The sequence below is a fragment of the Rutidosis leptorrhynchoides genome, chromosome 2, assembly GCF_046630445.1.
Source record: "Rutidosis leptorrhynchoides isolate AG116_Rl617_1_P2 chromosome 2, CSIRO_AGI_Rlap_v1, whole genome shotgun sequence".
In the NCBI taxonomy this organism is placed as follows: Eukaryota; Viridiplantae; Streptophyta; class Magnoliopsida; order Asterales; family Asteraceae; genus Rutidosis; species Rutidosis leptorrhynchoides.
Genome location: NC_092334.1, coordinates 189,186,769 through 189,209,691, shown reverse-complemented (window position 1 = coordinate 189,209,691; position 22,923 = coordinate 189,186,769). Strand labels below are relative to the sequence as shown.

General features: G+C 37.6%; 1 non-coding gene across 1 annotated transcript; it reads left to right on the top strand.

Moving 5' to 3' along the window:
* Positions 1 to 14,391: 14,391 nt before the first annotated feature.
* Positions 14,392 to 14,498, top strand: LOC139894909 (small nucleolar RNA R71). Its single transcript, XR_011775386.1, has one exon. It is a non-coding gene; the product is annotated as a small nucleolar RNA R71 (small nucleolar RNA).
* The last annotated feature ends 8,425 nt before the right edge of the window (positions 14,499 to 22,923 follow it).

Genomic DNA, 22,923 nt, shown 5'->3' with positions numbered 1-22,923 from the left:
TAAATGATCGTAAAAGATGTCGTATAAACGTCACTAAATAGAACATACATAATCATTTTAATAATTATTAGATTAACTAATTTGAAGATAGGTTCGATAGATTTTAATGAGTTGTCATTCGATTAGACAATACCCCCTATCTATTAATAGTCAATAATCCAATGTCCACAAGTGTCTGTCTTTTGTCCAAACCTTAATTATGTTACAAAATCCAATAACCCAATCTTAATTTTTAGTCCAACATCACGATTACTTTGGCTTAAATAAGCATAATAATAACTTAGTTACGAGACATTAATTTAAAAAGGAAGAACATAGCTTACAGTGATTATTTATCGCGTAGCGTTACACGGACAGAGTTCCGACTTTAAAACCCGTATTACAATAACCTTATTATTATTAACTTAAAATTAAAATTATAATTATAAAATATAAATATAAATATAAACTGAGATAGATAGATAGAAATAGGGTGTGGAGTTCGGCAGAATTCGTTGGCTTTTATAGGGGAAATTGTGTCAGGGCTGCTCCGCGATCGTGGAGTTTTAAGCCTTCACAGCTCCACGATCGTGGAGATTCTGATTCCAGCTCACAAAGTTTTGGCCATTTGCTTGTCGACATAATTTAATAAATATATATAATTTATATATAATTTATATAATTATTTATATATTATATTATATTCTTGTGCATAGTTGACTTGTACTTTTAGCTCCGTTGATGCTCGGTTCATGTCTCGGTTCCGGATTTTCGAACGTCCTTTCGTACGCTTTGATATCTTGTACTTTGCGTTTCACGGCTTGTACTCTTGTCAATTTTAGACATTTCTTATCAATAAATTGAACCACTTGGATTGTACTTTGTACTTTTTAGCTTTTTGGTCATTTGCGTCTTCAAATCGTCATTTTCTTTTTTTGTCTTCGCACTTATTTATTTAAACGAATATTACATAAAAATAGAACAATTGCAACTAAAAGCTTTACATATTGGAAGGATATTGCTATGAAATATATGTTTCTTTTTAGCATTATCAAATATCCCCACACTTGAAAGTTGCTTGTCCTCAAGCAATACAGAACTTGAAAATAAATCACACTTCACTCGAATCACTTTTTTTATTCTCACACTTTATACATTAGTGATTTTGATACGGCGGTATAAACAATGATAGTAACGGTGTGGTTTACAGTCCCACATGACTATAAAAATTTAGATCCTTTAAGGAAATTGGATCTTTATGAAAACATTTGATCTTTTGAAAATTCATTCTAGCTTTTACCCTAGATAAGTTTTCCAGAATAACCCTTCACCGATGTTTGCAAAATGTTTTTGTAGGTTTGGTGGGTTTCAGATTTGAAAATTTTAGCTCAAAACTTATGGTTTTGTGTCACCCACTTGCTAACCTTGTATTGGGAAAGCAACACGTCCAATTTACTTGCTTCGTATATTACCTTTCGGTAAACTACCGTCCGGTTGTAAAGGAAAGCGTTGAACAAGCAACTGTTAAGGCAATGTCCAGTGACATGCTTTTGATTACGGTCTATAACGTGTCGGATGCAATTACTATTCTTTGTAGGAGCAATAGTAAAGATCACCCTATAATTTTTAGGTCTGGCACAAGGTCCTGTCTTCGACCATGCTATGCAACCACCGTTCTTATGGTTGACACCCGATTTGGTTCAGGTGACCTAATGAATTCCAGGTGAATTCCTAGGATTTTACGTTCAATGGTAATGAACGCATTGAAAATAGGTTTTCAGAAAACAAATTGGTTTTAATTTTGATCAAAATATTTTCTCGTTCAAGCTCGAGTTTAGATATCATTGAATTCCATGAGTTTGTAATTCTCAATCTTTAAAGTCAATCTCAAGGATTGAGTAATATCAGGCTTAAAAGCTAATTTTTAATCTTTAAGGAGATTATCTTTTCAGGGGGTTTGATTCATTAGTCTTATCAAGCTAATTTGCACGGCGCCCTCCCCATTTTACGAGATAGATCCTCTCATGGTTAGGATAAGTCTGACCACTTGGCGACCCTGTTTGATGCTAAGGTCCGTGGATTTCCTGCTGATTTTAGAGATGACTTTTCTAGAATTTTCGTCAACCTACAGCTGGTCTGGACGACAACTTCCTGACCTAAATCAAGAAGCGCGTGTCTTTTTCGAAAGACTTACTTCCTTTTAATGATGGAATTGATTCATCGTGCAGATCTATCTTTCTTTCAAATATATTACAGTAAATCTGGTAAAACTGATTAAAATCGTCCAAAACAAAAGTACCTATAATAATCTTGTACAAACATATGTGATATGTGTTTTAAATAACTTTGTAAATTCTTCCCACACTTAGCTTTTATTTATTTTTTTCTTTGCCTTTTTATTCTCCTCTATTCCATTTTAAATGAATTCTAACGTTTTGTAAGACCCGAATATTGGTAGTGTATATAAGATTAATGTACGATACTTGAAATGGCGTTTTGTTGTATATATTAAAAGCAAGAAAGAATTCTGAACTGCAATGTCGCGCGCCGCGCGGCCTGGTTGCGCGCCACGCCATCTGTCTGCGACAGATTCTCCTCTTCTTTTAAAATAGATATTTTGAGGGCATTTTGGTCAAAACACATTGGAGCCCGAATTTAATGCCTTGGATCAGTTTTGGAGCTTCATTCACTCCATTCCCAACAACCTTATCTTCTCCAATTAAACTCCAGAGAGAGAGTGCAATCCTTGAGAGAGAAAGCTCCATTAAAGGGTGAAAGAGGTTGAATCGGGTCTTGGTGCAAGTTATAAAGTCGTTCATCTAGTCGATAGCTACGTGTTGATTGTGTTGGTAAGTTATAAAACCCGATTTCTTACTTTAATTGCTTTAAGGGTTAGGGTTTGGGCTAGTGATGAACCAAAGACCCATTTTGTTAGTATTTTGGGGATTTTGGGTGAATATGGGTTATGAAGGCTCATTGATGACTAACCTAGGGTTTGAATGTGTTAATTGGACTTTTGAGTCTTAAATTTGGTTATTTAGTTGCTAGAACACTTTAATAATATGTAAATGGGTGTTATTGGGTATGGATGACCCAAATGGGTGTGTTGACCTTGAAATGGGTCAAATGTGTCTTTAATGACCTAAGTGGCCTAGCAAGTATGAAAACGAGTTAGCCTTGTGACCTAAATGTGTTTTTAAACCCATCTTGACGAATGATTAGGGTTTTTGGTGTATGTTGACCCAATTTAGGGTTAAGGGTGCAAATGAGTTGAAATTGCACCTTGGGTCAAAATGGCTTAGAATGGTGAAAGGGTTTGGTTGACTGACTTGAGTTTGCGTTTAATGAGGTGTATAATATGATAGGTACGTTACTTTGAGGTCTTGCAAGCTCGGGTATCTTTTCACAAGACTTTGAGGTGAGTGGAATAATTATATGCGTATGTATATAATGTATCTATTTGTTGTAGCGTGAAATGTGTAGTGTCGAGGTGCTAAGACACCATGTTTCACGTGAAGAGTGTAGCATCGAGGTGTTAAGATGCCACTCGGGTGTAGCATCGAGGTGTTAAGATGCCACCTAGGAGTGTAGTGTCGAGGTGTTAAGACACCACTCCGTAAATTAATGAGTGATGCATCGAGGTGTTAAGATGCCACTCGGGGTGATGTGCCGAGGTGTTAAGGTACCACCCTAGGGGTTAGTGGTGCGAGGTGTTAAGTGCCCTAACGGATGTTGTGAACACCGATGGCGTTTTCGCGAGCGCCGTTCCCTTGTACTATTGGTTAACCATGGTTATTTGTGTTGTAAGCATATTATATTATTCGAGTTATATTCATATGCGGTTGTTATGCTAGCTTGTGGTATTGGAGATTTATAGCTTGCTATTGTGACGATAAGCTAAATGTGTATGCTAGCGTGTTTGCGGTTTGGTGTGTAAGTGTATGCAAGTAGGTATAATTATATATGTATTCGTATAATTATTGCATTCACTAAGCTTTGCTTACCCTATCGTTGTTTACCATTTTATAGGTTCGGTTTTGGACAAGGGTAAGGGCATCGTTTTGGACTAGAGATCCCGCTTGATGCTAGGGAACGCTTTTGGCTTTAGTATCTCTTGGAGTTTAACCGATAGTCGGGTAGTTTAATCCCAAACGCCATGCTTATTGTGTAGTTTGGAACTTAAACTTTTTGGTGGTCGAAACTCTTAACTTGTACTAAACTTGTAATTTGGGTCGTGTGGGCCCCGCTTGTAAAACATTGATTTTATGTTTGAAACAGATTAGTTTTACATATTTGGATGTATGGTAAAAAGTGTTTCGTCTAAAAGTGTCGGGAACTAGTCAATCTTTTTCGCATTTAAAAACTTTCCGGACAGTCCACTTTGGCGCGCCGCGCCCCTACATGGCGCGCCGCGCGGGTATGCTGCACTGAATTTTTTTTTATTTTGTATTTTCGCGTGGTTTGGTCGAGGGTTGGTTTGGGTTGTTTCAATTGGTATCAGAGCATGGTCAAAGGGATTTAGGTGACTTGAGATAGGCGCCTAGACTTAGACTTCTTGTGTGTGCGTTATGCGGGACTTGTAGGACTTTGGGTCGGATCGGGATTAGTTTGTGCATAGGTTTATGTAAACTAATCATGCGCTATTTGTTATGTATGTTTAGCTAGCATCGAGCGAGATGGACGTTGTACTAGCAAGTTAATGCCACGTGCTCGCGTAACAATGATTAGCTACCATTGTTACGGGCGCAAATCGTGTCAAACAAGTAATGTACGATGATTGTTGAGCAAGAAGGAGTAGTGTGGCGTATGTGTATGTATATATATATAATTTGTCCTTCCGTTTGGTGGTTTAACCTAATTCGTTTTATAGAATGACGACGAGAAACGGTCCCGAACATGATAACGGAAGTAGAAGCGGGGACGCCGAGTTCTCAACCAAGGTCGAGGCCGTCTTTAAGAAGTTAAAAGCGGATTTTCTTGCGGATGTTTGAAAGGTCTTTCAGGATTCGGTTGATGAGCAAATAACCGATCTAATTAATGAACGAATGAAGGTCACTATCGAAGAGGCCCTTGACGCTAGGAATATCTATCCTCGCGGTGAAGGAGGTGAAGGAAGGCGGGACTTCCACTACAAGAACTTCAAGGATGCTCAACCCCCGATGTTTAATGGGGTGCGGGATCCTTTAAAAAGTACATGTTGGATCTCCGATATTGAGGGAGCTTTCCGTACCGCGGAATATCCTCCCGAAAAGAAGACGAGGTATGGTTCTAGCATGTTACGCGAAGAAGCTAAGTTGTGGTGGGACGATAAAATCAACTTGAATGGTGAAGAACAATGTATGGGCTTGACATGGGAGGAGTTCAAGAAAGAATTTTTCAGAGAATACCGAACTTCATCCGATCTCGATAGAATCCGGGATGAGTTGCACCATTTGCAACAAGGGTCAATGGACTCGGTTACACTCAAGTCTACATTCTTGGCAAAGACTCGTTTTTGCCCGGAATATGTGGGTGATGATCATAAGCTCATGAAGGATTTCTACCGTACTTTGAATGATGAGTACAAGGGGAAGATTAGACAGGGTATGGCTAAGTCTTTTGATGAATTGTTCGAGTTGGCTCGGGGTTTTGAGCTGGAGGTTCCAAGAAAGAGTGATTTCATGTTTTCCAAAAGAAAATTTGAAGGTTTTAGTTACTCTAACGCCTCAAGCAAGAAGAGCAAGAGCAAGAGGGGGGTCGAAAGTGTCAATAGTTCAAAGAAGGGCACTACCGGCGGGTTTTCTTATACGTGCTACAATTGTGGGCAACCGGGTCATATGGCTCGTGAGTGTCCGAAACCATCTTCCGAAAACAAAATCACTTGTTTTAATTGCGGCAAAGAGGGGCATAAGAAGCCGGAGTGTCCCGATTTGCGAAATGATAATGTGAAGCGGTTAGAGAAGGCGGCGGGTACGGCTAGGGGTCGCAACTACTTGATGACTAACGATGAAGCCAAACAATCGAATGAAGTTGTCTCAGGTACTTTCATGGTTAATTCTAATCCGGCGAGGATTCTTTTTGATAGCGGTGCAAATTTGTCGTTTGTGTCTCCTAGATTTATGCCTAAACTTGATAGACCATTAGCTAAGTTAAGTCGTCTGGTAGAAGTCGAAATAGCGAACGGCAAGACGGTGCTAGTGGTTGATGTGTGTGAAAATTGTGATGTTATTTTTGGTGCCGAAACCTTTAAAATTGATCTTATTCCAATGACCTTGGGCGACTTTGATATTGTCGTTGGTATGGATTGGCTCGATCGTTATAGAGCCGATATTGCATGCCATGATAAGTTTATACGTGTGAAGACCCCAAGTGGGGGAGAGTTAATTATTCATGGTGATAAGCAAAGGAGACCGGTGCCGATATGCACTTTTGCACGGGCACGTCGTTTTGTTGTTAGTGGTGGCATAGCTTTCCTTACTCATGTTTTCGATACTCGTAATGAGCCGCCACTCATTCGTGAAATTCCGGTTGTTAGTGATTTCGAAGACGTTTTTCCGGAAGAATTACCGGGTGTTCCGGCGGAAAGACAAGTTGAATTTCGCATCGAGTTGGTTCCGGGGGCTACCCCCATTGCTAAAACTCCTTATCGTTTAGCGCCAACGGAGATGCAAGAGTTGTTAAATCAAATTCAAGAATTGCTCGAGAAGGGTTTTATTCGACCGAGTGCTTCACCGTGGGGCACTCCGGTGTTATTTGTGAAGAAGAAAGATGGTAGTATGCGTATGTGCATTGATTACCGTGAGTTGAATAAAGTGACGATCAAGAATTGTTATCCATTACCTAGGATTGACGATTTATTTGATCAACTTCAAGGTGCAACGTATTTCTCTAAGATCGATCTACGGTCCGGCTATCACCAAATGAGGGTCCGTGAGGAAGATATTGAGAAAACGGCTTTTAGAATGCGGTATGGAAATTTTGAGTTTGTGGTGATGCCTTTTGGCCTTACGAATGCACCGACGGCATTCATGGATCTTATGAACCGAGTGTGCCAACCTATGTTGGACAATTCGGTAATAGTGTTCATCGACGACATACTAGTCTATTCGAAAAGTATGAACGAACATGAACGTCATTTGCGTGAAGTATTGAAGACGCTACGAAAGGAGAAATTGTATGCAAAGTTCTTCAAATGTGAATTTTGGCTAAGGGAAGTTCAATTCCTTGGTCATATTGTGAACGAATGGGGTATTCAAGTAGATCCGGAGAAGATCGAGACGGTGAAGAGTTGGGGACGACCGACTACGCCTACGAAAATCCGAAGTTTTCTTGAATTGGCCGGTTATTATCGTCGATTTATCCAAGACTTTTCTAAGATTGCTTCTCCATTAACGAAGTTGACGAGAAAGAATGCTAAGTTTAATTGGGAGAACGAGCAAGAAATTGCTTTTCAATTGCTAAAAGGGAAGTTGTGTCAAGCTCCGGTGTTAGTATTACTGGAAGGTGTGGAAGATATGACGGTTTATTGTGATGCTTCGCTAAATAGGCTCGGGTGTGTTCTACTGCAAAGAGGTAAAGTCATCGCTTATGCCTCTTGACAATTAAAGGAACACGAAACGAGATATCCGACTCATGATCTTGAGTTGGCAGCGGTAGTGCATGGTTTAAAAATTTGGCGCCATTACTTGTATGGTGTCAAGTGTACGATTTATTCGGATCATAAGAGTTTGAAACATCTCTTTAATCAACGAGATTTGAATTATCGCCAATGTAGGTGGATGGATGTGGTGAAAGATTATGATTGTGAGATACTTTATCATCCAGGTAAGGCGAATGTTGTCGCGGATGCGTTGAATCGAAAGAGTCAACATCCTGCGATAAAAGTGGGGTCGTTACGTTTGATTATTTCCAACGATTTTCTTGAGAAGCTTGGCGAGATTCAAATAGAGACTTACGTTCAAAATAAGCATGTGGAATGAATCGTGGGCCAATCGGAGTTCATTACTATGGGCCCGCGTGGTTTGTTGTCTTTTCAAGGAAGGGTGTGGGTGCCTAAGATGGGTGATTACCGACTGGTGCTACTTGATGAAGCACATAAGTCAAAATATTCCATTCATCCGGGCGCGACGAAAATGTATCATGACTTGAAGAAAGATTATTGGTGGCCGGGCATGAAACGTGATGTTGTGAAGTATGTTGAGCAATGTGTCACGTGTTTACAAGTAAAATCCGAACACCAAAAGCCGTATGGTAAGTTGCAACCGTTAGAAATACCGAAATGGAAATGGGAGCACATTACCATGGATTTCATTACGAAGTTACCTAAAATGGCGAGAACCCAATTCGATTTGATTTGGGTTATAGTTGACCGATTGACAAAAAGCGCTTTGTTTCTTCCCATTAAAGAAGCGATATCGTCGGAGGCCTTAGCTAAGTTGTTTATCAAGGAAGTGGTCTCGCGACATGGAGTTCCTATATCTATTATTTTGGATCGAGATACCCGTTTTACATCTCGGTTTTGGGAAAAGTTTCATGAAGATATGGGTACGCAATTGAAGTTGAGTACGATGTATCATCCTCAAACGGACGGTCAAACCGAACGTACGAATCAAACTTTGGAAGATATATTACGGGCGTGCATCATTGACTTCGGTGGTAGTTGGGATGAGCATTTGCCTTTGGTGGAATTCTCGTATAATAATAGTTATCATACTAGTATCGGGATGCCACCTTACGAAATGCTTTATGGGCGTAGGTGTCGAACCCCCGTTTGTTAGGGAGAAGTGGGTCAAAGAGAGATCGGGAGTACCGATTTGGTTTTAGAGATCAATAACAAGATCGATTTGATTCGGGAACATTTGAAGAAGGCTCAAGATAGGCAAAAGTCGTATGCCGATAGACGTAGGCGATTGATTGAGTTCCAAGAAGGTGATATGGTGATGCTTAAGGTTTCGCCATGGAAGGGTATTATTCGATTTCGGAAACGGGGAAAGTTAGCTCCTCGGTTTATTGGGCCGTTCAAGGTTTTAGCTCGTGTTGGTGAAGTTGCATATCGATTGGAATTACCCGAAGAGCTTGCGGGGATCCATAATACATTTCATGTTTTCCACCTCCGTAAGTGTCTTGCGGATGATTCCTCATGGATGCCTTTAGACAAGATCGAGCTAAACAACAAGTTAGAATATGTCGAGGAACCGATTTCTATCCTTGACGAGAAGGTGAAAATGTTGAGGAATAAAGAGGTGAGAACTTTCAAGGTTCAATGGCGGCGAAGTAAAGGTTCCGAGTTCACTTGGGAGCCCGAAGAGTTCGTGTTAGTTTATCTTCCCTCGTGTCATGCGGCTTGGATTGCGAGGACGCAATTCGAATAAGTGGGGGAGAGTTGTAAGACCCGAATATTGGTAGTGTATATAAGAGTAATGTACGATACTTGAAACGGGGTTTTGTTGTATATATTAAAAGCAAGAAAGAATTCTGAACTGCAATGTCGCGCGCCGCGCGGCATGGTGGCGCGCCGCGCCATCTGTCTGCGACAGATTCTCCTCTTCTTTTAAAATAGATATTTTGAGGGCATTTTGGTCAAAACACATTGGAGCCCGAATTTAATGCCTTGTATCAGTTTTGGAGCTTCATTCACTCCATTCCCAACAACCTTATCTTCTCCAATTAAACTCTAGAGAGAGAGTGCAATCCTTGAGAGAGAAAGCTCCATTAAAGGGTGAAAGAGGTTGAATCGGGTCTTGGTGCAAGTTATAAAGTCGTTCATCTAGTCGATAGCTACGTGGTGATTGTGTTGGTAAGTAATAAAACCCGATTTCATACTTTAATTACTTTAAGGGTTAGGGTTTGGGCTAGTGATGAACCAAAGACCCATTTTGTTAGTATTTTGGGGATTTTGGGTGAATATGGGTTATGAAGGCTCATTGATGACTAACCTAGGGTTTGAATGTGTTAATTGGACTTTTGATTCTTAAATTTGGTTAGTTAGTTGCTAGAACACTTTAATAATATGTAAATGGGTGTTATTGGGTATGGATGACCCAAATGGGTGTGTTGACCTTGAAATGGGTCAAATGAGTCTTTAATGACCTAAGTGGCCTAGCAAGTATGAAAACGAGTTAGCCTTGTGACCTAAATGTGTTTTTAAACCCATCTTGACGAATGATTAGGGTTTTTGGTGTGTGTTGACCCAATTTAGGGTTAAGGGTGCAAATGAGTTGAAATTGCACCTTGGGTCAAAATGGCTTAGAATGGTGAAAGGGTTTGGTTGACCGACTTGAGTTTGCATTTAATGAGGTGTATAATATGATAGGTACGTTACTTTGAGGTCTTGCAAGCTCGGGTATCTTTTCACAAGACTTTGAGGTGAGTGAAATAATTATATGCGTATGTATATAATGTATCTATTTGTTGTAGCGTGAAATGTGTAGTGTCGAGGTGCTAAGACACCATGTTTCACGTGAAGAGTGTAGCATCGAGGTGTTAAGATGCCACTCGGGTGTAGCATCGAGGTGTTAAGATGCCACCTAGGAGTGTAGTGTCGAGGTGTTAAGACACCACTCCGTAAATTAATGAGTGATGCATCGAGGTGTTAAGATGCCACTCGGGGTGATGTGCCGAGGTGTTAAGGTACCACCCTAGGGGTTAGTGGTGCGAGGTGTTAAGTGCCCTAACGGATGTTGTGAACACCGATGGCGTTTTCGCGAGCGTTCCCTTGTACTATTGGTTAACCATGGTTATTTGTGTTGTAAGCATATTATATTATTCGAGTTATATTCATATGCGGTTGTTATGCTAGCTTGTGGTATTGGAGATTTATAGCTTGCTATTGTGACGATAAGCTAAATTTGTATGCTAGCGTGTTTACGGTTTGGTGTGTAAGTGTATGCAAGTAGGTATAATTATATATGTATTCGTATAATTATTGCATTCACTAAGCTTTGCTTACCCTCTCGTTGTTTACCATTTTATAGGTTCGATTTTGGACAAGGGTAAGGGCATCGTTTTGGACTAGAGATCCCGCTTGATGCTAGGGGACGCTTTTGGCTTTAGTAGCTCTTGGAGTTTGACCGATAGTTGGGTAGTTTTATCCCAAACGCCATGCTTATTGTGTAGTTTGGAACTTAAACTTTTTGGTGGTCGAAACTCTTAACTTGTACTAAACTTGTAATTTGGGTCGTGTGGGCCTCGCTTGTAAAACATTGATTTTATATTTGAAACAGGTTAGTTTTACATATTTGGATGTATGGTAAAAAGCGTTTCGTCTAAAAGTGTCGGGAACTAGTCAATCTTTTTCGCATTTAAAAACTTTCCGGACAGTCCACTTTGGCGAGCCGCGCCCCTACATGGCGTGCCGCGCGGGTATGCTGCACTGAATTTTTTTTTTATTTTGTATTTTCGCGTGGGTTGGTCGAGGGTTGGTTTGGGTTGTTACACGTTTTGGGTTGTTTTTCCATTTATGTTCTCTCCGAGGTAACAATAATTTCGGCATTAATACCTAGTTTTATTGTTCATAAATATGTATAAACATGATTTTGAATTCATTTAGTTGAAAATTTTTCAAATTTTCACAAAATTTGGCAATTATACTAAGTGTAAACAAAATTTGGCAATTATACTAAGTGTAAACCCGAGAGAATTTATAACCCTTCCCAACACTTGAGATCATGCAATGCCCTCATTTGCATGAAATCAGACTATAATTATAAATTCATGAGGGTGATTAGTGTAGAAAAGTGATTAAAAATACCCAGTTTGTAATTACTAAGGTCGTCGAATTATAGATGGCGCGCCTCATTGTTCATTCTTTTTGTTGTACTTTCACATATGTTTTGTGTCTTATCGTCAAAATTAGTAGCTTTTGCTGAACTTTAATGACAGTCTTTGAAAATGAGCTGTTTTACCCTGTTTTGTACATAAGATAAACTACAAACATATATATAATATATATATTTATTTTTTTATAAAAACCTTTATTTATTAAAACAATTTGAATAATTTTTTGTTTCCTTTTACTTTAGGTAGTTTCGGTATGTTTACCTAGTCCGTCCCTCGACAAAATTTAAAATTTGTCGTTTTTAAAGCTATTGTTTTATAAGCAAAGATTTTTGGGTTTTTTTTAATTTTTTTGGTATATTTTAGATCAATAAAATTAAAAATAATGATAACAAAATTTGTTTCCCCGCCCTCGGGTAAAGCAATTTCGGTTCCATGACCTAGTCTTTAACTTACGACGAATTTTAGAAATCATTTTCTTAAACTTAATGAAATAAAGTAAATTTTTTTTTAAATTCACACAAAAAATTAATTTTAAAAAGCGTATTAATTTCATACAAAACCTACAAAACAAAAATTCAGAATGGGGAGAGAAAACTAGTTCTTTAGTGTCTGCTAGTGAAAAAGACCAATCAGATTCCATTCTCGGAACTACACAAGAACAGAACAACTAACTCTAGACAACATTTTCTTTTTAGAACATTTGAATCTCCCCACACTTAGGTAGCTGTGGTTTTGAAATTGTGATTAACTTCATTGTCAATTTCTCTTGGACCATAATCAACTTGCATATCTGTGACTTTTGCTTTAAGTTATTGGTCGAATTCTTGTGTAATATCCACAAATTCAACTAGTTTCGCCTTTTCTTTAGGCGATAGATTGGATACTAACCAGTTACATAACTTAAAGTTCCCCTTAATTCTAGCATCGCGAATCCGTTTAATAAGTTTCTTCATTGAACTATTATAACGGGGTCATTTAATTTCGTATCAACAATGGAGTTCTTTGTTATCAAGTCATCATTAGGTGTCTCTTCATCTTCCCCACACTTAGGCGTTTTATTATTGTTAAGCAATACCGTTGGAGTTGGTAAAATAATATGGTTCTTATCAATCGTTTTTGTTGATTCAACGGTTTTGGTTGGTGGAGATTTAGACTTTCGACTCACAAAGGTGATCAATTTTTCATCATTACTAAGTGTCATTCTACCCTTTCTTACATCAAATAACGCTTCGGTGGACGCTAAGAATGGTCGACCTAAAATTAGAGGAATGTTTGGGTCCTCTTCTATGTCAATGACAATGAATTCGACTAGAAAGGTTAAATTACCCACTTGAATGGGTAAGTTGTCAGCAATTCCAACTGGGTGCCTAATGGTTTGATCAAAGAGTCGGACACTCATCTCTGTTGGACTTAACTCACCTACTCCTAATCTCTTATATAATGAAAGAGGCATAACAGTCACACTCGCACCTAAATCTGCTAGTGCATCATACATGATACAATCACTAAGTAGACAAGGAACAATAAATTCACCCGAATCACCCACCCTGGGTGGAGGTTTTGGTGGAACTGTCTTCACCGGGTTTATCTTTACGGTTTTTGTTTCTTGTACTTTCTTATTCTTCTTCTTCTTTCCAGAGATATCACAAACTTTATTACCTATCATTTGCTCATACTCAACTCCTTTTCTTGGAAACAAGATGGGTGGTCTGTAGGGTGCCACCACTGGCTTTACATACTCGGGTGGTGGTGGTGGTGTTGTAACTTCTTCATTGTTACTCACATCGAAAACCTTCCCATCCTCTGGAGCTGGTTTTTCAGAATTTGTTGATACCATATTAACATTCTCATTCCGAGGATTTACTTCAGTATTACTTGATAGCTTTCCTTATTCCCTCTCACTCATCATGCTAGCAAGAGTACCTACGTGTTTTTCTAGATTCAAAATGGAAGCTTGTTGAGTTCTTAGTGACTGATCAAACCTCTCATTTGTTTGGGTTTGAGATGTAATAAATTGTGTTTGAGATTCCATTAGCTTTGCTATCATTTCTTCCAGATTTGACTTTTTCTCTTCGGTTTGTTGTGGTGGTTTATACAAGCCAGGTCTTTGTTGATTGAAAGTGTTGTTTTGAGTTGGTTGGTTATTCAGACCTTGTTGGTTGTACGAGTTATTGTTAGGTCCGTTTGGATTGTAAAGAATGTTTTGATTTCGATTGAAGTTTGGCCTTGGTGGTTGATAATTATTTTGATAATTATTTCCCGGCCTTTGATTCATGTAGAAAACATTTTCTCATTGTTCCATGGTTTGTTCAATGTGACAATCTTTCGTTAAGTGTGGTCCACTGCATTGCTCACAACTGATTCGTATTGCCTGAATATCTTTATTCATCTTTTCCATTCGTCTCTCGAAAGCATCTATTTTTGTGAAAACGGAATCAAAGTCATGGCTAGAATCGGCTCTAGCCGCTTTAGATGATCTAACGATATCCTTTTCTTGGTGCCACTCATGTGAGTGGGAAGCAATGCTATCAATAATCTTGTAAGCTTCAGTTGCGGTTTTTCTTCATAATGGAACCACCAGCTGTTATGTCGATGTCTTTTCGTGTAGCAATGTCGCATCCTTGGTAGAATATTTGTACTATTTGATAAGTGTCTAAACCATGTTGCGGACATCCTCTCAACAACTTTTCAAATCTTGTCCATGCCTCATATAATGTTTCATTTAGCTTTTGCGCAAACGTAACAATTTCTCCTTGAAGTCTCACGGCTTTAGATGCCGAAAAGAATTGTTTAAGAAATTTTTCAACTAAAACGTCCCATGTATCAATCGCCCGTTCAGGTAACGATTCTAACCAATCTTTGGCTTCTCCCTTTAAAGTCCAGGGAAATAACATAAGATAAATCTGTTCATCCTCCACTTCTCGGATTTTAAATAGAGTACAGATCCTATTAAAGGTACGAAGATGTTCGTTTGGATCTTCTTTTGGCGTACCACTATATTGGCATTAATATCTGGCTTAATAATGGCGTGTCCTTGGCCCATGCGTGTGGCTTTCATTCGGTCTTCCATACTTAGAGGTTCAGTTACTTCCATAATTAAATTTGTTGAATACAAATCACTAGAAGATTCTGATTGAACGGTTTGTGGTTCAGGAGGAATGATTAGTGGTTCTGGAACTTGAAATTATCCTTGAATATCCTCCGGGTTTTCAATTTTGAATTCGGGTTCAAAAAATGGATTATCGAAAATTTAAATTGGAGTACTTGGTTGACTAGATGACGATCCTAAAGAAAAATCAACGGCGACAATATTGGCTAGATGTCTTGATCGTGTTACAGGTGGTGAACGTATGAAAGGTGGTGAACGTTTTGCTCGGTGCATTCACTGAATATCCTATTAGTTATAAAAGATAAAAATTATATAAGTTATCAAATTAATAGATTTTTCTAATTTTGCCCACGTTTTGAATAGCCAATAGATGCAGCAGGTAGCCAAGACCCTTTAAATCGGAAGCCCACAACTCGCCACTAACAAATCCAACTATTACTACGAACCAGAAAATTTTGAATTTATATCAATTTAACCGCTTAAAATAATTTTTCGTTTTGAAATTTTAGAGAAGAAATAGAAAATTCTATGTCCTAAAAACTAGAGCGTCAAGAAATAAGAAAGAAAAAGAGCACGTCAAAAAACGTCGAAAAATAAAAGGTCGAAAAATAAAAATAAGAAAGAAAAATGTCGAAACTTAAAAGTTTAAAAACTAAATCTAAAAAGTTGCGCCTAAAGGTATTAAAGCTTAAAAGGAATTCTATATCCAAAACGGCAATAACTTAAAAAGTACTAAAATCTTAAAACGGCGTCGCAAAATTCTAAAGCACCTAAATCTTAGTCTAAAGAAAAAGCACTTAAGGGATTTTACGGCAAAGCCTAAAAATCTAGAAATACTACGACAAAATACTAAGCTTAAAACTATATATTACGCACGATAATTATAAAGACTATGTACTAAATAATAAAAAGATACAAATTACAAAAGGATATAATCTAAAAATGATAAAAATAAAATTTTATAAAAATATTATTTTTATATTATTTTTATAAAAATATTAATCTATATAAATAATAATAATAATAATTAAACTTAATATTACAAATTATAATTAAAACTAATTACAAATTAATAATATTTAAATTAAAAACCTAAATTAATTAAATAATTATTATTAAACCCTAATCGTGTAATTAATGCAGTCCAAGGTTGCAGTCTGGAAAAGCTCCGCGACTGCGGTGTTCTGTTCCTGAGGAGCTCCGCGACTGTGGAGATTAATAGTAATGGGTTCGGTATTGGGATAAAACAGTTCGGCCCAGTCACGATTTTTTTTATGTTTATTTGTTTTTTAAGTTTTATAAATTAATATATAGAAAATTTATAAAAAATAAACTTATATTTTCAAAATCTAAAAAAAAATACTTATTAATTTTATAGAATCTTAAAAATATATATATTTTTATTTTTATTTTTATACTATTTTTTAAACACTTATTATATAAATACAAAATGAAAATAAGAAATTATATATTTTTTACAAAAATATAGATTACAAAAATATATCGTTTTTTTTACTGATTCCCCGGCAGCGGCGCCAAAAACTTGATGTGCGCAGAGGTGTATACGAAATATAATATATTTTTACTACGAAATACTACGAAATATGATACAAGTGTTTAATTAATTTACGGATGAGATATACCTAAACCTTGCTACAACACTTATAGGCAGTGTACCTAATCGTAGAGTAGTGTAGTTTTTAGTAAGTCCGGTTCGTCCACAGGGAACTAGCCAATTTGTCGGTTTTAAATAAAGCATAAAGATAAATGACGATAATATAAATGACAGAATTTAAATTGCGATAAAGTGAATTGCAGTAATTAAAATGACAGTAAATAAAGGTACGATGAAATATGAAATAAAATTATTATGCTTATTTAAACTTCCGTAATCATGATGTTTGATGTTTTGATTAGTTGTTACCCGGGTTAATTGTCCTTTGTCCTGGTTTATTTGATACCTATCAGGTTTTTGTCCATAATAGTCCATCGGTCATAATTATAAAATGCTCGTCAAATTACCCTTATTCCCGAAGTCAAATATTCCAACTAATTAGGGATTCGAACTGTAACAAGGTTTTAATACTTTGTTAATAATTACACCAGGTTATCGACTGCGTGTAATCCAAGGTTTTAATACTTTGTTCACAATTACACCAATTATCCTTGTATGTAATCCACCCCTGTTTTAATGAGATATGAATATTAATTTACCCACTTGATCAGATTGAATAATCAATTACCCAACCCGAATAATTAATTAAATGATCGTAAAAGATGTCGTATAAACGTCACTAAATAGAACATACATAATCATTTTAATAATTATTAGATTAACTAATTTGAAGATAGGTTCGACAGATTCTAATGAGTTATCATTCGATTAGACAATACCCCCTATCTAATAATAGTCAATAATCCAATGTCCACAAGTGTCGGTCTTTTGTCCAAACCTTAATTATGGTACAAAATCCAATAACCCAATCTTAATTTTTAGTCCAACATCACGATTACTTTGGCTTAAATAAGCATAGTAATAACTTAGTTACGAGACATTAATTTAAAAAGGAAAAACATAGCTTATAGTGATTATTTATCGCGTAGCGTTACACGGACAGAGTTCCGACTTTAAAACCCGTAAAACATTCTTACAATAATCTTATTATTATTAACTTAAAATTAAAATTAAAATTATAAAATATAAATATAAATATAAGCTGAGATAGATAGATAGAAATGGGGTGTGGAGTTCGGTAGAATTCGTTGGCTTTTATAGGGGAAATTGTGTCAGGGCTGCTCCGCGATCGTGGAGTTTTAAGCCTTCACAGCTCCGCGATCGTGGGGATTCTGATTCCAGCTCACAAACTTTTGGCCATTTGCTTGTCGACATAATTTAATAAATATATATAATTTATATATAATTTATATAATTATTTATATATTATATTATATTCTTGTGCATAGTTGACTTGTACTTTTAGCTCCGTTGACTGGCGCGTTGATGCTCGGTTCATGTCTCAGTTCCAGATTTTCGAACGTCCTTTCGTACGCTTAGATATCTTGTACTTTGCATTTCGCGGCTTGTACTCTTGTCAATTTTAGACGTTTCTTATCAATAAATTGAACCACTTGGATTGTACTTTGTACTTTTTAGCTTTTTGGTCATTTGCGTCTTCAAATCGTCATTTTCTTCTTTTGTCTTCGCACTTATTTATTTAAACGAATATTACATAAAAATAGAACAATTGCAACTAAAAGCTTTACATATTGGAAGGATATTGCTATGAAATATATGTTTCTTTTAGCATTATCAGTGACTTCCCAATAACAGAGCCAATAACTAGGTTCTATTAGTTGGAAAATTGATTGAGTTTAAAGCATAATCGGAAAGCATTTCAATAACATAAACAAACCATAACATTATTTCGGCATTATAACTGGTTACATCATAGCATACACTAAAGATAACTACTCGCTAATCATGGCAACAATATCACAGAACATACTGATAGAAAATATTATATAAAGATAAAGGATAAAAGTACCATTAGATTAAACGAGTTCCGAATACAAAAGTGACAACTTCAAACTCCAGACCGCTCCTAATACAATCTTCGGCGTTCTTCTCCGGGTACTAGGTTTCCCGCACGGAGTCGAAGACCTTGAAAGTATGACTAATATTGTACAAGTGAGAGAAAGAAGTGAATTGAAGTGTGTGTTGGAATGAATGACAAAGACCCTTTAAATAAGCCTAAAATTTCCCTGCAAACGGCTGACAGGCCGTTTGGCAGGCCATTTGCAGGGGCCATTTGCCAGGCCAAGCCGTTTGCAAGGGTCGTTTATCCGGGCCATTTGGTAGGCCGTTTTTGAGCCAGGCAAGCCGTTGGTAGGCCGTTTGGCTTGCCTGGTTCCCTGGAGCGTAACTTGATTTCTTGTCTTTCACCGTTTTTGCTCTAGAATCTTCATTATAGCTTCGATTCTCTTGATTCTTTTTGCACTGTCTTCGTAATTACTTGTTCTTCAATTCTAACCGACGAAGTGGGTATTTTTCCGATAAAGTTCGAATCTTTCTTATTTTTGGGCCTTAATACCGGGTGAAAACGTGACTTTTTAACCGATATCAAATTCCATCAACGATTCATGGATTGCTAAAATCACCGACTTATCAAGGAATTGCCACGATTGTTTCTTATGATTCAGAGCCAATGTGCGCGTTAGTAACGGCACAAAATGTTGAAGTCAACACTAAAATAGATAATGATGCAAGCACAAATATTATTAATACCTCACATCCAGATAAACTAATCAAAGGATGGACAACTTTATCTAGGGCAATATAACACCCCGTTTTTCTGTTACATGTTATTTTGGACATCATTTGAGTTAGAAGGTATGTAATCATATATATTGACCCCAAATAAAGTTTGATTTAATATTTTAGAACCTTACCATTAGAAAGTATACCTTATTACCTTTCCAATGATATTTGATTAATCAAAAATGGAGTTACGGTCTGAAAGTTAGGACCAAAACAAGTTTCACAAAAATGTTGAAATGGGGGACATTGCGGTCATGATATATGACTCGCGGTCGTGAGATTTTTAGTCAGGAATTCAGCTATTTGAGGATGCAAGCTCGCGGTCGTGACTCCCAGAACTCGCGGTCGCAAGGTTTGTGTAGACAGGCGTCATTTTAAGTTGTTTTTAAGGGGTTTTTGAAGGGTGTTTGGTCCTTTCACTTTGGGGTCGGATTTTGGCCACAAAATTGACCCAAGACTAATCTAGAGCTCATTTCTTATCCATTCACGCACTGCCAATCTTAGAGAGAGAGAAGGGTTTTTAGTGAGAGAAAGCTTCAATCGAAGAAGAAGATGGTGATTCTTGCCCAAATTGGAGGTCATCTTGTTATGTCTAGCCTCTAGGCTTCTCATTGATGCTTGAGGTCAACCTTAATCCAAATTTTGTTGTTTGATTTCCATTTCTAGTTAGGGTTTGAGTTAGTGTTGGGTTATGGACCCCATTTCTTATGAAAATGAGGGTTTTGTTGTATGTATTGTGTAAGTAAACCCGATTATTGTGGGTTTAGGGTTAAATGACGAATTTGGAAGTATTTTTCATGGTTTGGGTGTTAAATCACTACGTTGTAAGTGTGTTAGTGATTTTGATGTTCTTAAGAACATGTTTGTTGGTCAAAATGGGTGTTGACCTTAATTTGGAGTCAAACTAGGAATTGAGGCTAGTGTTGGTGTATTAGGTACTTAAGTACTTGGTTTATGTTGTTAATTGGTGGATTAAGGCCTAATCACCGGCCGTTAGTGATTTTGGGTTGAATTTGACATAAGTCAAAGGAGGTCAAGTGTGATATGGGTCAATATTGCACGTGCTGTAGTTTTAGCATAAGTGACACTTTGAAATGATCACTACCTAAGTAGTAATCTAGTGTTGGGACCTGGTTGGTCTAATTGGTGTAAAGTATGATTTGGGTTAGATTGTACTTTGTAGAATGGGTTTGGATTACCACCCGAAGTGGTAATTGGTCGTGTCCATTAGGTGTTAAATGGGTGGGTTTTGGCAAGCAAGGTGTGATCCCTCGGCTACGGGATGATTGTGTCAGATTCTCTCTTAGAGATGTATATTTATGTGTATATTGTACCTATGTGTGATATAGGTGGTTGCTTGCTCAGATATGAAGTCGAAGATCATGTTAAACATGACTTGTGCGGGATTTCAAGGTAAGTGGAATAATTATATATATGTGTATATAGTTTATTAGCTTGTGAGCTTGTGGTTAGTGTTACACGTGCGTGAGGATTCACTATAGTGTTATCCGAGCATGTGGATTCACTACTCTTTTGGTGCGATGGAGACCACAAGTGTGTGAAGGGTGGTTCGGTAAGCGCGGACGTCCACCTAGGGGGTTAGTGTACACTAACAGTCATTGTGCGTGTACCAACGGTCACTGTGCGAGTACCGTTCCCTTGTGTGTGTCGATGGTTAACCATGGTTATCATGAAGGGTGGTTCGGTAAGTGCAGACGTCCACTTTGGAGGTTAGGATACACTAACGGTCATTGTGCGAGTTTCAACGGTCATTGTGTGAGTATCATTCCCATGTGTGTGATGATGGTTAACCATGGTTATGTGTTAATGGTATGAGCATATTATATTATATTGGTTATATGCTATTGGTTATGCTAGCTTGCGGTGTATTGGAGACTTTTAGCCTTATACTTTGTGATGGTATGCTAAATAAATTGCTAGTGTGTATGCGGTATTGTGTAAGTGTTTGCAAGTAAGTAGATTATATATGTATATGTATAATTATTAAATTCACTAAGCGTAAGCTTACCCCTCGTTATTGTTACCCTTTTATAGGTACCGTTTGATTTGGCGAAGGATTCTAGTTGCTAGACTAGACGATTTAGTGTTTCTTGATCTTGTGATGGGGTAGCTTTGGATATTCGAATGTGGAATGGGGACTTGTTAAATCCCCGGAATTATGCTCTTGGTATCGGGTTAGGTTGTTGAGTCTTAACCTATTTTGTAATGTAAATGGGTCGTAATTACCCACTTGTTGTGTAAAGGGTCGAAAGATGCCGAATTGAACATTTTGGACTTGGCCATATATAAAAATGAGTTTCCTTGCATATTTGGCACGTTAAAACTAGTGTTAAACAGATAGTTCATTTTGATGTATTTAAACTTGTTTATAAAAAAATGTTATCATTTTCAGATAAATGGATTTGGGTTGTTCAAGTGGTATCAGAGCATAGTCTAAGGGATCTATGTTACTTTGAGATAGGTGCCTAGACTTAGAATGAATTGTGGACATATTGTGTGGGGACTTGTAGGAATACGGGTCAGACTTGGAACGGTTAGTGCCTTAGCGTATAAGTGAACTAACTAGGACTAATGTTTGTCCAAAGTGTGATTATGTGGGGCCTTATTTCTTGTGTAAATTAGTGCCTTAGATAGCTAGTGCCTAATGTAAGTAGGTGGACTTAGACGTTGTTTTGCTACTAGTCACCTAGGCAGTATGTTAACTTGTTATTGTGTTGTACGTGTATGTATATATTATTATACTATATATATAGTGTACGGTGTCTTAGTGATGAGTCCAGTGTTGGGGATCGGGTATTCGGGAGTTTTAGGATAGTCGAGTCTAATGACGGGACTTCGATTGTTCGAAGGTACTAGTGGTATTGCGTTTTGTATTGTGTGGATGTTGCGCCAGTCCGAGTAAAGTACTTTACATGACCATGTGGAAATGATAAGATACGCAATTGTAATAGTGACTGATCACCGTTATTACAAAAGTGTATCTTGACACCAAGCATGACATGACGAGTACCGAACGGAGGTAAAGTGGCATGGTTGGGGTAGATTCGGGACGAATTAGGAATCTTTTATTGGTTACTAGGATATAGTTGTCTTGGGTTATGTGCTTTTCATCACATGGGGTTCATTTTGAGTCGAGAAGTGTTACGGTGGATTTGGTTATCTAAGGAGTGGGTGGACTCATGAGTTTGGTGCGTGCTTAGTCACCCTAAGTAGTGGGTGCACTATTAAGATTGTCATTGGCTGTAGTTACTTAACGTAACTAGAATGGCCGACGTGTGTAGCGGAGACTTGATCCCGTGATGGGATGTAACAAGTCTTGTGATAGTATTTGGTTACACTCGGTAGAATGTATGGTTAGAGAATCGTGTAAGGATTCAAGTTGTGAGTCTCCTTAGAATTAGCGAATCGAGGAGTCTTCGGGTCGTTAAACTCATGGGATTAGGACCCGTATGACAATGATTGCATTAGTGTGTTAGGGTGTTGTGGATTATAGGGTAACATTCCTAAAGGAATATCCCATGTAGTAGTGGTTATGTCAATGTGTGGAAGGGTGTCAGACTTGGTGTTTCCAAGCATCTCTTTAGTGATTAGAAGAAAGGTTTCGTTAGGCTATATCGTTTGGCCTTATGGAAATTGCGGGTAGCGTGTGATCGCTAGGAACTTTTAATAAGATAATAAACCGTAAGGTTTGTCGGGTAGATATGACTTTAGGTCATTATTGTGGAGAGATGGGTGATAT